The sequence below is a fragment of the Phyllobates terribilis genome, unplaced genomic scaffold (genome assembly GCF_046119375.1).
Source record: "Phyllobates terribilis strain yellow unplaced genomic scaffold, ASM4611937v1 Scaffold_587__1_contigs__length_1013667, whole genome shotgun sequence".
NCBI classification, from domain to species: Eukaryota; Metazoa; Chordata; class Amphibia; order Anura; family Dendrobatidae; genus Phyllobates; species Phyllobates terribilis.
The window spans coordinates 1,000,762-1,013,668 of record NW_027363347.1 but is presented as its reverse complement, the minus strand read 5'-3'; the positions used below and the strand labels follow the sequence as shown (position 1 = coordinate 1,013,668).

The following is a 12,907-nucleotide window of genomic DNA, read 5'->3' as shown; positions in this document are numbered from 1 at the left end:
ATATAATTGACCTTTCAGTATATTGTTGCACACACACCATCTATTTAGCAAATGCCCTTGTTATCAACAGCAGCCTTTTAAACTCACCTGAGCTAACAGGTATGTGCGCTGGTTACTCTGCTGCGCTTAAAATTTCTTTTTTGGTTTGCTACAATGCCTTTTCTGAAACGTTGTCTCCTTCTGCTGGAACACTGACTTCTTTCATTTAATGCCTGCAGACTATAAAAGAGAACCCAACCCAAAAAGTTTGGTTGATTAGTCTGTGGCATTCTGTTAAACTGTTGCTTATGGCGGTCTCTGTGAGCTTCTCAGCGACATTCAGCCAGCCAGGTATCCTGCCTGCAGTAGATGGAATGTGGCAATGGAACGCTGGCTGCGCGTGTCATAATAGGCTCTGAGCCTTTATATACCTGTGCACAGCAGCAGCCACCTTCAGTCTGCTGCTGGACAGCCAGCAGCAGCAGCAGCAGGAGAGGTATGTAATCAGGAGCCCTCCTGCTAAGGGTAGACAGCTGCTCGTTCCACCCCACCCCCCGCCTTAATTGGTTCTCCTCCCTTCCAACGGTGTTGAGGCGGGTGGGAACAGCAGGGGGTGAAGGTGCTGTGTTTAAAGAGGTGGAGTTATGCAGATCTAAAACGCGTGGATTGCAGCAGCAGCAAGCCGAAAAGTGCAGGCATGTAAGGGATCTAGAGGTTGACAACATGTCTTCTTAACGGGAGTCCAGGAGCTCATCTCCACAAATGGACTTTTCAGGATCCTTGGGTGGCTCCGTAGTTTGAAACCAATTCTGGTTATCGCTTCTCGGCCTTTTGGCTAAGATCAAGTGCAGTGATCTAGCGGTTTCTGCCTTGGTCTTGGCTGGGAGGCGCTTGGGGTACCCGGCTCCTTGGCCTGGGGGGATCGCTACACTTATCGGTGGAGCCAAACCCCCCTGCTGCTATTAGGGAGTCGGATTAGTCCCTGGGCAACGAGAGGCGATCACCTTGTCACCACACATAGCTGTGGGGGGCAACTGTCGCCACACATAGCTGTGGTGGCAACATTTGGAGGATTAAAAGGAAAAAACGGAAGGAAAACGGATCGTTGAGATGGAGTTTTGGAAAAAGAAGAGATGCTTACGTTTTTTTGTGAAACGGGAGACGGAAGAAACTTTTTTGGAAGAAAAATGGATTCTGGAAATTTTGAGGAAATATGAAGTTTTGGAGAAGGATATCTACTGTATGCAAGAAATAAAGCAAGGTAAAGTTTGTGATGTGACTCTAGTTTCTGAGGAAAAGTGCATTCATTTTTTCAAAGGCTGGAGTGAAGAGGATTCTGGGAAAATTGGAGTAAGTGCATCATTCATGGGGAAACCGAAGAGTGTGATAATTTACATGGACAATCCGTTTGTGGAAATAGAGGAGATAATGGTTTTTTTGGAATCTAAATGTAAGATGGTAAAGTTTCAGAAATTATACAGGAACAAAGTTGGTATTTGGAACGGAAAGAGACGTTTTTTGGTGTGGACAACAGGAGAAGAAAATTTGCATAATGGGAGGATTATGGTAAACGGGAGTTCTGGGTATTGTTACATGGAAAGCAGCAAAGGAACTTTTGAAAAGAACTTTGGAGGACAAAAGGAAGATATTGGTGATAAAATGAAGAAGGAAGTTGATGCCATAATTATAGAGGAGAATAAGCAGGGAAAAGAAGTTGAAAGTTTAAAGGTGAAATTGAAGAAAAAGGTAACGGTACAGGAAAATTGTGGATCAAGGAAAGTATCTGGTGAAAAGAAAGAAGTAAAAGAGGAAAAGGGTAAAGTGTTGGAGAAGGTGGTGACTTTCAGAGATGATGAGGAAGAGTATGATAGGGAACAGATGCGGTTAGAGCATGAGGAGGAAGAAAAGAAGTTAAGGGGTTTTGTTGGGAGGAAAGTAAAAGAGAAAAAGGGGATATTTAGTTTGGGAAACCGGGTGAAGTAATGTCAGTGGTGATTTGTTTGGAAACTGTTGAAACTGCAAAGGAATTGTTATGTTTAACTTTATATATATTAATTCAAATGAAAAAATATAAATATAATATCTAAACACGATGATGGAACTAAAATCTTGAGTTTGGTGATATACGATTTAAGATTATAAAACTTAATTTCTGAGTGTTTGGAAAAAAAAAAAAAAAAAATCTGTTCTTATCAGTTTAATATCTGATACGTCCCCTATCTGGGGACCATATATTAAATGGATTTTTAGAACAGGGAGATGGAAAAAGAGCTTGCTCTGTCCACTCCACGCATTGACCTGGTATTGCAGTATCTCCAGGACCGGTGCACCCCTTCTTTAATGCAGTTTCTAAAATCAGAAAGAATTGAATTCAATGTTTTTTGTTCATTTTGCTTGTTTGTCGGATTTTGGGATGGACTCTTTGGCTTTGCTTTTCTTCTCCTCATTGGATTTTTCATGTTCAAAGTTGCAGAAGCCAGATTACAAGCTCATTTTGGTTCAACTTCAGCAACTGTGCATTGCATTGCCATGTAATGTGATGCAATGCTATCTTTCTAGCTCTCCCTTTTTACTTCCTTTTGGATAAACAGACATATTAGGCAAGCATTTTGGAGCTTTCACCTAAATAACTACAGGTGGTGAGATAAGCTGCACAATATAATTGACCTTTCAGTATATTGTTGCACACACACCATCTATTTAGCAAATGCCCTTGTTATCAACAGCAGCCTTTTAAACTCACCTGAGCTAACAGGTATGTGCGCTGGTTACTCTGCTGCGCTTAAAATTTCTTTTTTGGTTTGCTACAATGCCTTTTCTGAAACGTTGTCTCCTTCTGCTGGAACACTGACTTCTTTCATTTAATGCCTGCAGACTATAAAAGAGAACCCAACCCAAAAAGTTTGGTTGATTAGTCTGTGGCATTCTGTTAAACTGTTGCTTATGGCGGTCTCTGTGAGCTTCTCAGCGACATTCAGCCAGCCAGGTATCCTGCCTGCAGTAGATGGAATGTGGCAATGGAACGCTGGCTGCGCGTGTCATAATAGGCTCTGAGCCTTTATATACCTGTGCACAGCAGCAGCCACCTTCAGTCTGCTGCTGGACAGCCAGCAGCAGCAGCAGCAGGAGAGGTATGTAATCAGGAGCCCTCCTGCTAAGGGTAGACAGCTGCTCGTTCCACCCCACCCCCCGCCTTAATTGGTTCTCCTCCCTTCCAACGGTGTTGAGGCGGGTGGGAACAGCAGGGGGTGAAGGTGCTGTGTTTAAAGAGGTGGAGTTATGCAGATCTAAAACGCGTGGATTGCAGCAGCAGCAAGCCGAAAAGTGCAGGCATGTAAGGGATCTAGAGGTTGACAACATGTCTTCTTAACGGGAGTCCAGGAGCTCATCTCCACAAATGGACTTTTCAGGATCCTTGGGTGGCTCCGTAGTTTGAAACCAATTCTGGTTATCGCTTCTCGGCCTTTTGGCTAAGATCAAGTGTAGTATCTGTTCTTATCAGTTTAATATCTGATACGTCCCATATCTGGGGACCATATATTAAATGGATTTTTAGAACAGGGAGATGGAAAAAGAGCTTGCTCTGTCCACTCCACGCATTGACCTGGTATTGCAGTATCTCCAGGACCGGTGCACCCCTTCTTTAATGCAGTTTCTAAAATCAGAAAGAATTGAATTCGATGTTTTTTGTTCATTTTGCTTGTTTGTCGGATTTTGGGATGGACTCTTTGGCTTTGCTTTTCTTCTCCTCATTGGATTTTTCATGTTCAAAGTTGCAGAAGCCAGATTACAAGCTCATTTTGGTTCAACTTCAGCAACTGTGCATTGCATTGCCATGTAATGTGATGCAATGCTATCTTTCTAGCTCTCCCTTTTTACTTCCTTTTGGATAAACAGACATATTAGGCAAGCATTTTGGAGCTTTCACCTAAATAACTACAGGTGGTGAGATAAGCTGCACAATATAATTGACCTTTCAGTATATTGTTGCACACACACCATCTATTTAGCAAATGCCCTTGTTATCAACAGCAGCCTTTTAAACTCACCTGAGCTAACAGGTATGTGCGCTGGTTACTCTGCTGCGCTTAAAATTTCTTTTTTGGTTTGCTACAATGCCTTTTCTGAAACGTTGTCTCCTTCTGCTGGAACACTGACTTCTTTCATTTAATGCCTGCAGACTATAAAAGAGAACCCAACCCAAAAAGTTTGGTTGATTAGTCTGTGGCATTCTGTTAAACTGTTGCTTATGGCGGTCTCTGTGAGCTTCTCAGCGACATTCAGCCAGCCAGGTATCCTGCCTGCAGTAGATGGAATGTGGCAATGGAACGCTGGCTGCGCGTGTCATAATAGGCTCTGAGCCTTTATATACCTGTGCACAGCAGCAGCCACCTTCAGTCTGCTGCTGGACAGCCAGCAGCAGCAGCAGCAGGAGAGGTATGTAATCAGGAGCCCTCCTGCTAAGGGTAGACAGCTGCTCGTTCCACCCCACCCCCCGCCTTAATTGGTTCTCCTCCCTTCCAACGGTGTTGAGGCGGGTGGGAACAGCAGGGGGTGAAGGTGCTGTGTTTAAAGAGGTGGAGTTATGCAGATCTAAAACGCGTGGATTGCAGCAGCAGCAAGCCGAAAAGTGCAGGCATGTAAGGGATCTAGAGGTTGACAACATGTCTTCTTAACGGGAGTCCAGGAGCTCATCTCCACAAATGGACTTTTCAGGATCCTTGGGTGGCTCCGTAGTTTGAAACCAATTCTGGTTATCGCTTCTCGGCCTTTTGGCTTAGATCTTGTATCTGGTCAGAAGGATCCTATAGTGTCTCCCCCTCGGCCTTGCAGCATCGCCACTTAGGTGGCTTAAGCTGCCTGCTGCTATTGGGGGGGGTCCAGAGGAAACGAGAGGTGATAATGGGCGTCAAGATTCGCTATGCCGGGACCGATGATATTCGGGTCAAAAATGCTTTTCGCATTGATATTGAGGAGTCGAAGAGGAATTTCTTTAACCTGCGGTTCTTGGTGGAAGTCGTCATCTTCAAGATTTTGAATGTTGGTCGTGGAGACATCATTTGCCTACAGGAGTTCCCAAAGAATGGCCGGTACGTTTTAGTCCTTGATCGTATGGCAGCTTGCCAGAATCTTTTCAAGACTCTAAAGGATCAGCAAGCCTTGGATCATCCGGCTCTTGATGGGCTTACATTCACGGTATTGTATACTAAGGGGGAAGTGCCAGTTGTTGTGTTTATGCACAACCCCCTTGTGGATGTGGAGGACATTACTAGATTCCTGAACCTTCATTGCAGCTATGTGTCCTACTCACACAAGGTGAGGAATGAGGTGGGCTTGTGGACTGGCAAACACAAGTTTTTTGTTCGGTTCCAGGAGGACCCCCAGGGACCTGGGGGTATCCACTACCCTCCCCTCAGTTTTGCCATCGGGAGGGATAGAGGGTATATGTTTTTTCCTGGTGCTCCGCGTTTTTGCAGGAAGTGTAAATCCTTTGGACACTACCAAGAGGACTGCACGGTGGAGAAGTTTTGTGGGAAATGCAATAAAGAGGGTCATCTGGCAATGGAGTGTACTAACTCCATGGTTTGTAATGCATGTGGCGAGGAGGGACACGCTTTCAAGGACTGTCCCCATCGTTCCAGGTCATATGCAGAGGCCGTGTCCCCACGTCCTACTACTGCCGCCACTATTGGTGAGGCGATCGAGGCAGTAAGGGACTTCATGGAAGAGATGGAGCAAGCACCCGATCCTGCTGGTGGAAGCGCTGTTGAGATAGAGCCTGCAGATATGTCAATTCTGCTTGATATGAGTGGTGAGGGAGAAGTGAGCGGTTCACTCTCCACAACGCCGGTGTTGGCTTTGGAAAGCTCAGAGGCAATTCATGAAGGTGGTGGTGGCCAGGGTGACTTCACCGGGGCTGTGGTGAGGCCCCCTGATGAGGACTCTGATGTGTCTTCTGCAAAGAAGTTCCGGCCAGATTTTTCACCTGCCAGTATTGGGAGCATCAGCCCCTTAAGTGATAGGAGCTATCCCGAGAGCTACAGTGCCTCTCCTAGGAGGTCTTTTTTGGAGGAGGGGGCCAGCATTCTCTGCTTAACATCAGGAATCGAGTTTCAAGACGAGAAAGGTTGACTCTTCGGTGGGGGGTATGTTCTTTTTTACCGAATATGGTTAAAAAATGGGCTCCAACGTGGGCTGTAGTGTACTGTCAATAAATGTAAGGCTTATAAAATCTAAGCCTAGAAGATTGGCTATACTGGAAGAACTAAAAAATCTTGGAGCAAATATTTACTGTCTGCAAGAGTGCGGAATTGAAGAGTCACCTCCTGAAAAGGACTGGGTATATGGGCATAGTATTTGGTCAGGTTCAATGACAAACAAAAATGATGGTGTGGGGATTTTGTTGGGGAATAGGGATTTAAGTTTTGAAAATTATATGGTGGTGGAGCCAGGTCGTTGTATAATGGCAGTGGTTAAGGGGAGAGGGTGGAGGGTGAAAATTGTTAACGTGTATTGTCCAATTAACAAAGGGGATAGGTTAGCACTATTAGAGAAAATACGTTTATTTTTGCCTGGAAGGATTCCAATATTATTAGTTGGTGATTTCAATTGTGTTTCTGAAGGGGAAATTGATGTCACGGGTAAGGTCCTTAATCAAATTACATCTGATTTTTCTTTTTTAGATGCAGCGGAATTTTTGAGTAAGCCACCACCGGCCACATATAGAGCTGATAGGGGAGGAATAGTGTCCAGGATTGACCGCATGCTGTATACAAATAGAGGTTTGGTGTGTAAATTTTTTAAACAGCATGTTTTTTCTTTCACAGACCATGAATGTTTGTGGGGTATGTTTGAAGGTGATAAAAAAATGGTGCATGGTGTTGGGGTATGGAAGCTAAATGTTAGGTTGTTAGAGGATGTTAGGGTTATGAGAGACTTCGAAAGTAAGTATGAATGGTGGAGGTCTAGGAAAAATAATTTTGTGGATGTGACTGTATGGTGGGATTGGGTGAAAGTGGAAATTAAGAATTTTTTTAGGAGGTGGGGTTATAAAAAAGCAGCAATTGAAAGAGGCAGATTTAAAGATTTAAATATGAGGATTGAGTGGTTACATAAAATGAGTATGAAAGGAATTGATGTTAGTGATCAACTCAGAGGAGCGAGAGATGAGATGAAGCGTGTTTTGGAAAAGCGTGGGAAGGAAATTATTTTTAGGACGAGAGTTGAGCATTTGGATATGGATGAGAAGTGTACGAGGTACTTTTTTAAAAAAATGTGCAGTAAAAAAGATGAGTTGGATGAGGTTGTAAATGATAATGGTATGACTGTGGTTGGAAGGGAAGTGTTGGATGAGGTACATAGTTTCTATAGTAGTTTATTTGAGTCTAAATGGGTGGATGGGGGTTTGAAAGAGCATGTGTTAGGTATGTTGGAGAGTCAGCTTGAATCAGGGGAACGTGAGTGTTTGAGTGAGGATATTGTTTTTGATGAGGTTAAAAAGGCGGTGGATGGTGCGAAAAAGAATAAAACACCTGGGAAAGATGGGTTGCCTGTGGAGTTTTATGTAAAAGCATGGGATGTGATTGGTGTTGATTTTGTGGAGGTATGTCAATATATGTGGATGAATGGTGTACTTTGTAATTCCATGAAAGAAGGAGTAGTTGTTTTACTATATAAGAAGGGTGAGAAAAAGAATTTGCGTAATTGGAGGCCGATTACATTACTCAATGCAGATTATAAAGTCTTTAGCAAAATTCTGGCTAACCGTATGCGTGGGGTGATTGGAAGTGTGGTTGGTGATGATCAAGTGTGCGCGGTGCCAGGTAGGTGTATGACTGATAACCTCTTGTTGTTGAGAGACGTAATTGGAGATTGTATGTTTAGGAAGGGGAAATGTATGGTTTTTTGTGTGGATTTTGAGAAAGCTTTTGATAGAGTGTCGCATGCGTTTATGTTTGAGGTGTTAGTTAGGATGGGTTTTCCTAGTGTTTTTGTGAATGCCATAAGGTGTTTGTATGATGGTGTGGTGAGTGAAGTGTTAGTGAATGGATGTTTGAGTGAGAAGGTGTGCATAAAATCAGGGGTCAGGCAGGGGTGTCCGTTGTCCCCTGTCCTGTTTATAAGTGTGATTGAGCCCCTGTTGTGCATGATTCGGAAAGAGAAAGTGATGAATGGTCTTCTGATCCCAGGGAGTGGTGGAAAGACTGTAAAGGTAATGGGGTATATGGACGATGTTGTTGTGGTGAGTGATAATATGGCTGCTATGAATCGAGCAAGGTTGCTTTTAGATTTCTTTTGTGGTGCATCTGGTTTTAGGGTGAATTGGGGGAAGTGTAGCTTTAAGTGTTTCGGGGATTCGAGTGTTAGGATGGATGGTGTGATATGTGAAGAAGGTGCTATTAAGGTTTTGGGGGTGTGGTTTAACAAAGATCTGAAAGGGAATGAGAGTTGGGATGAATGCGGTAAGAGGATTGAACAGAAGTTAAATTTTTGGAGGTTACGGGACTTGACATTGTCAGGCAAAGTCCTTATTATTAAGTCAGTGATTCTTCCTATGTTACTTTTTGTGTCAGTGGTTTTTCCAGCCCCTTATAGGGGTTTTAGGCGGATTGAGAAGCTAATTTTTACGTTTTATTGGGGAAGTAAGATGGAAAAACTTAAAAGGGAATATTTGTGTAAGTTACGTGAACATGGGGGAATGGATTTCCCAAATTTTGAATTTTGTCTTGGTTTAAATTATATTAAAACGGTGGTTGTTCTGTTAGGTAGGGATAACAAGACGGCTTTTATGATTAAATATATGGCTGGATGGATGTTGTTTGGGTTGAAATGGATGAGAAGGGATGCAAGAGTGCCTGTTTCGTTTAAATGTCCAGTGTGGTATGAGTTTGTTGAAAAATTTGTTGTCAAGCATGATTTGTTGGATGTTCCTATGGGTGATTTCAAAGTGATAAGGAATGTAAGGAGAAGGATGCGTGTTAGAGAGTTTGAATGTAACATTAGGGGCTTGAGATCGAGTGAAGCGTTGTGTGTATGGAGGAACCTGAGTATAAAAGGAATATCGAATAGGCAGCGTGATATCGTATGGATGAGTTTGCATGAGATTTTGCCTGTGAGAGAGGTACAGAAGAGGAGGGATCTGATTAGAACAGAGGTCTGTCCGAGGGATGGATGTGGGGCGAGTGAAACTGTTATGCATTTGGTTTGGAATTGTGATTATGCTCAGAGTGTTTGGAAGGGAGTGGGTGGTTTATGCAAGGAACTAGCGGGCGTGAATTTTATAAATTGGAGAGTGGTAATGTTTGGGATGGGTGCAAGTAGCCGGGTGAAAGAGAGATTGTTGTGGTTGATAATGGCATGTGTAATAGAAAGTCTGTGGGACGTTAGGAATTTGTGTTTATTTAAAAGGAAAATAATCTCAGTTAATAATTGTGTTAGGATGGTTTTGTCAAGGTTATACATAGTTTATTTATGGGACAGCCGTGGCGGTGGTGGCTCTGATTCAGAAGGTTTTTGGAAAGTAAAAAAATGGAGGTCACTGGTAAAGTACCAGTAAGTCCTTGTTTAAGTGTTGTGATCTGTCTTTTTTTATGATAATGGTATGTTTTATAGTTTTTTGTCCATTCAAAAGGTATTACAACTGTTTCAGTATAAAGTTATAAATATGAAATAAAGAAAGTACCATTATGATGTAAGACTGGGCAACGTAGTATGAGTTTTTATACTATTGATTGTTGCTTGAAAAATTTTACTGAATGGTATAAAAAAAAAAAAAAAATCTGTTCTTATCAGTTTAATATCTGATACGTCCCCTATCTGGGGACCATATATTAAATGGATTTTTAGAACAGGGAGATGGAAAAAGAGCTTGCTCTGTCCACTCCACGCATTGACCTGGTATTGCAGTATCTCCAGGACCGGTGCACCCCTTCTTTAATGCAGTTTCTAAAATCAGAAAGAATTGAATTCAATGTTTTTTGTTCATTTTGCTTGTTTGTCGGATTTTGGGATGGACTCTTTGGCTTTGCTTTTCTTCTCCTCATTGGATTTTTCATGTTCAAAGTTGCAGAAGCCAGATTACAAGCTCATTTTGGTTCAACTTCAGCAACTGTGCATTGCATTGCCATGTAATGTGATGCAATGCTATCTTTCTAGCTCTCCCTTTTTACTTCCTTTTGGATAAACAGACATATTAGGCAAGCATTTTGGAGCTTTCACCTAAATAACTACAGGTGGTGAGATAAGCTGCACAATATAATTGACCTTTCAGTATATTGTTGCACACACACCATCTATTTAGCAAATGCCCTTGATATCAACAGCAGCCTTTTAAACTCACCTGAGCTAACAGGTATGTGCGCTGGTTACTCTGCTGCGCTTAAAATTTCTTTTTTGGTTTGCTACAATGCCTTTTCTGAAACGTTGTCTCCTTCTGCTGGAACACTGACTTCTTTCATTTAATGCCTGCAGACTATAAAAGAGAACCCAACCCAAAAAGTTTGGTTGATTAGTCTGTGGCATTCTGTTAAACTGTTGCTTATGGCGGTCTCTGTGAGCTTCTCAGCGACATTCAGCCAGCCAGGTATCCTGCCTGCAGTAGATGGAATGTGGCAATGGAACGCTGGCTGCGCGTGTCATAATAGGCTCTGAGCCTTTATATACCTGTGCACAGCAGCAGCCACCTTCAGTCTGCTGCTGGACAGCCAGCAGCAGCAGCAGCAGGAGAGGTATGTAATCAGGAGCCCTCCTGCTAAGGGTAGACAGCTGCTCGTTCCACCCCACCCCCCGCCTTAATTGGTTCTCCTCCCTTCCAACGGTGTTGAGGCGGGTGGGAACAGCAGGGGGTGAAGGTGCTGTGTTTAAAGAGGTGGAGTTATGCAGATCTAAAACGCGTGGATTGCAGCAGCAGCAAGCCGAAAAGTGCAGGCATGTAAGGGATCTAGAGGTTGACAACATGTCTTCTTAACGGGAGTCCAGGAGCTCATCTCCACAAATGGACTTTTCAGGATCCTTGGGTGGCTCCGTAGTTTGAAACCAATTCTGGTTATCGCTTCTCGGCCTTTTGGCTAAGATCAAGTGTAGTATCTGTTCTTATCAGTTTAATATCTGATACGTCCCCTATCTGGGGACCATATATTAAATGGATTTTTAGAACAGGGAGATGGAAAAAGAGCTTGCTCTGTCCACACCACGCATTGACCTGGTATTGCAGTTTCTCCAGGACTGGTGCACCCCTTCTTTAATGCAGTTTCTAAAATCAGAAAGAATTGAATTCAATGTTTTTTGTTCATTTTGCTTGTTTGTCGGATTTTGGGATGGACTCTTTGGCTTTGCTTTTCTTCTCCTCATTGGATTTTTCATGTTCAAAGTTGCAGAAGCCAGATTACAAGCTCATTTTGGTTCAACTTCAGCAACTGTGCATTGCATTGCCATGTAATGTGATGCAATGCTATCTTTCTAGCTCTCCCTTTTTACTTCCTTTTGGATAAACAGACATATTAGGCAAGCATTTTGGAGCTTTCACCTAAATAACTACAGGTGGTGAGATAAGCTGCACAATATAATTGACCTTTCAGTATATTGTTGCACACACACCATCTATTTAGCAAATGCCCTTGTTATCAACAGCAGCCTTTTAAACTCACCTGAGCTAACAGGTATGTGCGCTGGTTACTCTGCTGCGCTTAAAATTTCTTTTTTGGTTTGCTACAATGCCTTTTCTGAAACGTTGTCTCCTTCTGCTGGAACACTGACTTCTTTCATTTAATGCCTGCAGACTATAAAAGAGAACCCAACCCAAAAAGTTTGGTTGATTAGTCTGTGGCATTCTGTTAAACTGTTGCTTATGGCGGTCTCTGTGAGCTTCTCAGCGACATTCAGCCAGCCAGGTATCCTGCCTGCAGTAGATGGAATGTGGCAATGGAACGCTGGCTGCGCGTGTCATAATAGGCTCTGAGCCTTTATATACCTGTGCACAGCAGCAGCCACCTTCAGTCTGCTGCTGGACAGCCAGCAGCAGCAGGAGAGGTATGTAATCAGGAGCCCTCCTGCTAAGGGTAGACAGCTGCTCGTTCCACCCCACCCCCCGCCTTAATTGGTTATCCTCCCCTCCAACGGTGTTGAGGCGGGTGGGAACAGCAGGGGGTGAAGGTGCTGTGTTTAAAGAGGTGGAGTTATGCAGATCTAAAACGCGTGGATTGCAGCAGCAGCAAGCCGAAAAGTGCAGGCATGTAAGGGATCTAGAGGTTGACAACATGTCTTCTTAACGGGAGTCCAGGAGCTCATCTCCACAAATGGACTTTTCAGGATCCTTGGGTGGCTCCGTAGTTTGAAACCAATTCTGGTTATCGCTTCTCGGCCTTTTGGCTAAGATCAAGTGTAGTATCTGTTCTTATCAGTTTAATATCTGATACGTCCCCTATCTGGGGACCATATATTAAATGGATTTTTAGAACAGGGAGATGGAAAAAGAGCTTGCTCTGTCCACTCCACGCATTGACCTGGTATTGCAGTATCTCCAGGACCGGTGCACCCCTTCTTTAATGCAGTTTCTAAAATCAGAAAGAATTGAATTCAATGTTTTTTGTTCATTTTGCTTGTTTGTCGGATTTTGGGATGGACTCTTTGGCTTTGCTTTTCTTCTCCTCATTGGATTTTTCATGTTCAAAGTTGCAGAAGCCAGATTACAAGCTCATTTTGGTTCAACTTCAGCAACTGTGCATTGCATTGCCATGTAATGTGATGCAATGCTATCTTTCTAGCTCTCCCTTTTTACTTCCTTTTGGATAAACAGACATATTAGGCAAGCATTTTGGAGCTTTCACCTAAATAACTACAGGTGGTGAGATAAGCTGCACAATATAATTGACCTTTCAGTATATTGTTGCACACACACCATCTATTTAGCAAATGCCCTTGTTATCAACAG

The 12,907-nt window shown here is 43.1% G+C and overlaps 5 non-coding genes across 5 annotated transcripts; all 5 read left to right on the top strand.

Moving 5' to 3' along the window:
• Positions 1-2,124: 2,124 nt before the first annotated feature.
• Positions 2,125-2,314, top strand: LOC141233419 (U2 spliceosomal RNA). Its single transcript, XR_012299518.1, has one exon. It is a non-coding gene; the product is annotated as a U2 spliceosomal RNA (small nuclear RNA).
• A 1,115-nt stretch (positions 2,315-3,429) lies between these two features.
• On the top strand, positions 3,430-3,620 carry LOC141233411 (U2 spliceosomal RNA). The gene has a single exon (XR_012299511.1). It is a non-coding gene; the product is annotated as a U2 spliceosomal RNA (small nuclear RNA).
• A 6,100-nt stretch (positions 3,621-9,720) lies between these two features.
• LOC141233416 (U2 spliceosomal RNA) lies at positions 9,721-9,910 on the top strand. Its single transcript, XR_012299516.1, has one exon. It is a non-coding gene; the product is annotated as a U2 spliceosomal RNA (small nuclear RNA).
• A 1,115-nt stretch (positions 9,911-11,025) lies between these two features.
• On the top strand, positions 11,026-11,216 carry LOC141233412 (U2 spliceosomal RNA). The gene has a single exon (XR_012299512.1). It is a non-coding gene; the product is annotated as a U2 spliceosomal RNA (small nuclear RNA).
• A 1,109-nt stretch (positions 11,217-12,325) lies between these two features.
• LOC141233408 (U2 spliceosomal RNA) lies at positions 12,326-12,516 on the top strand. Its single transcript, XR_012299508.1, has one exon. It is a non-coding gene; the product is annotated as a U2 spliceosomal RNA (small nuclear RNA).
• Positions 12,517-12,907: the final 391 nt, after the last annotated feature.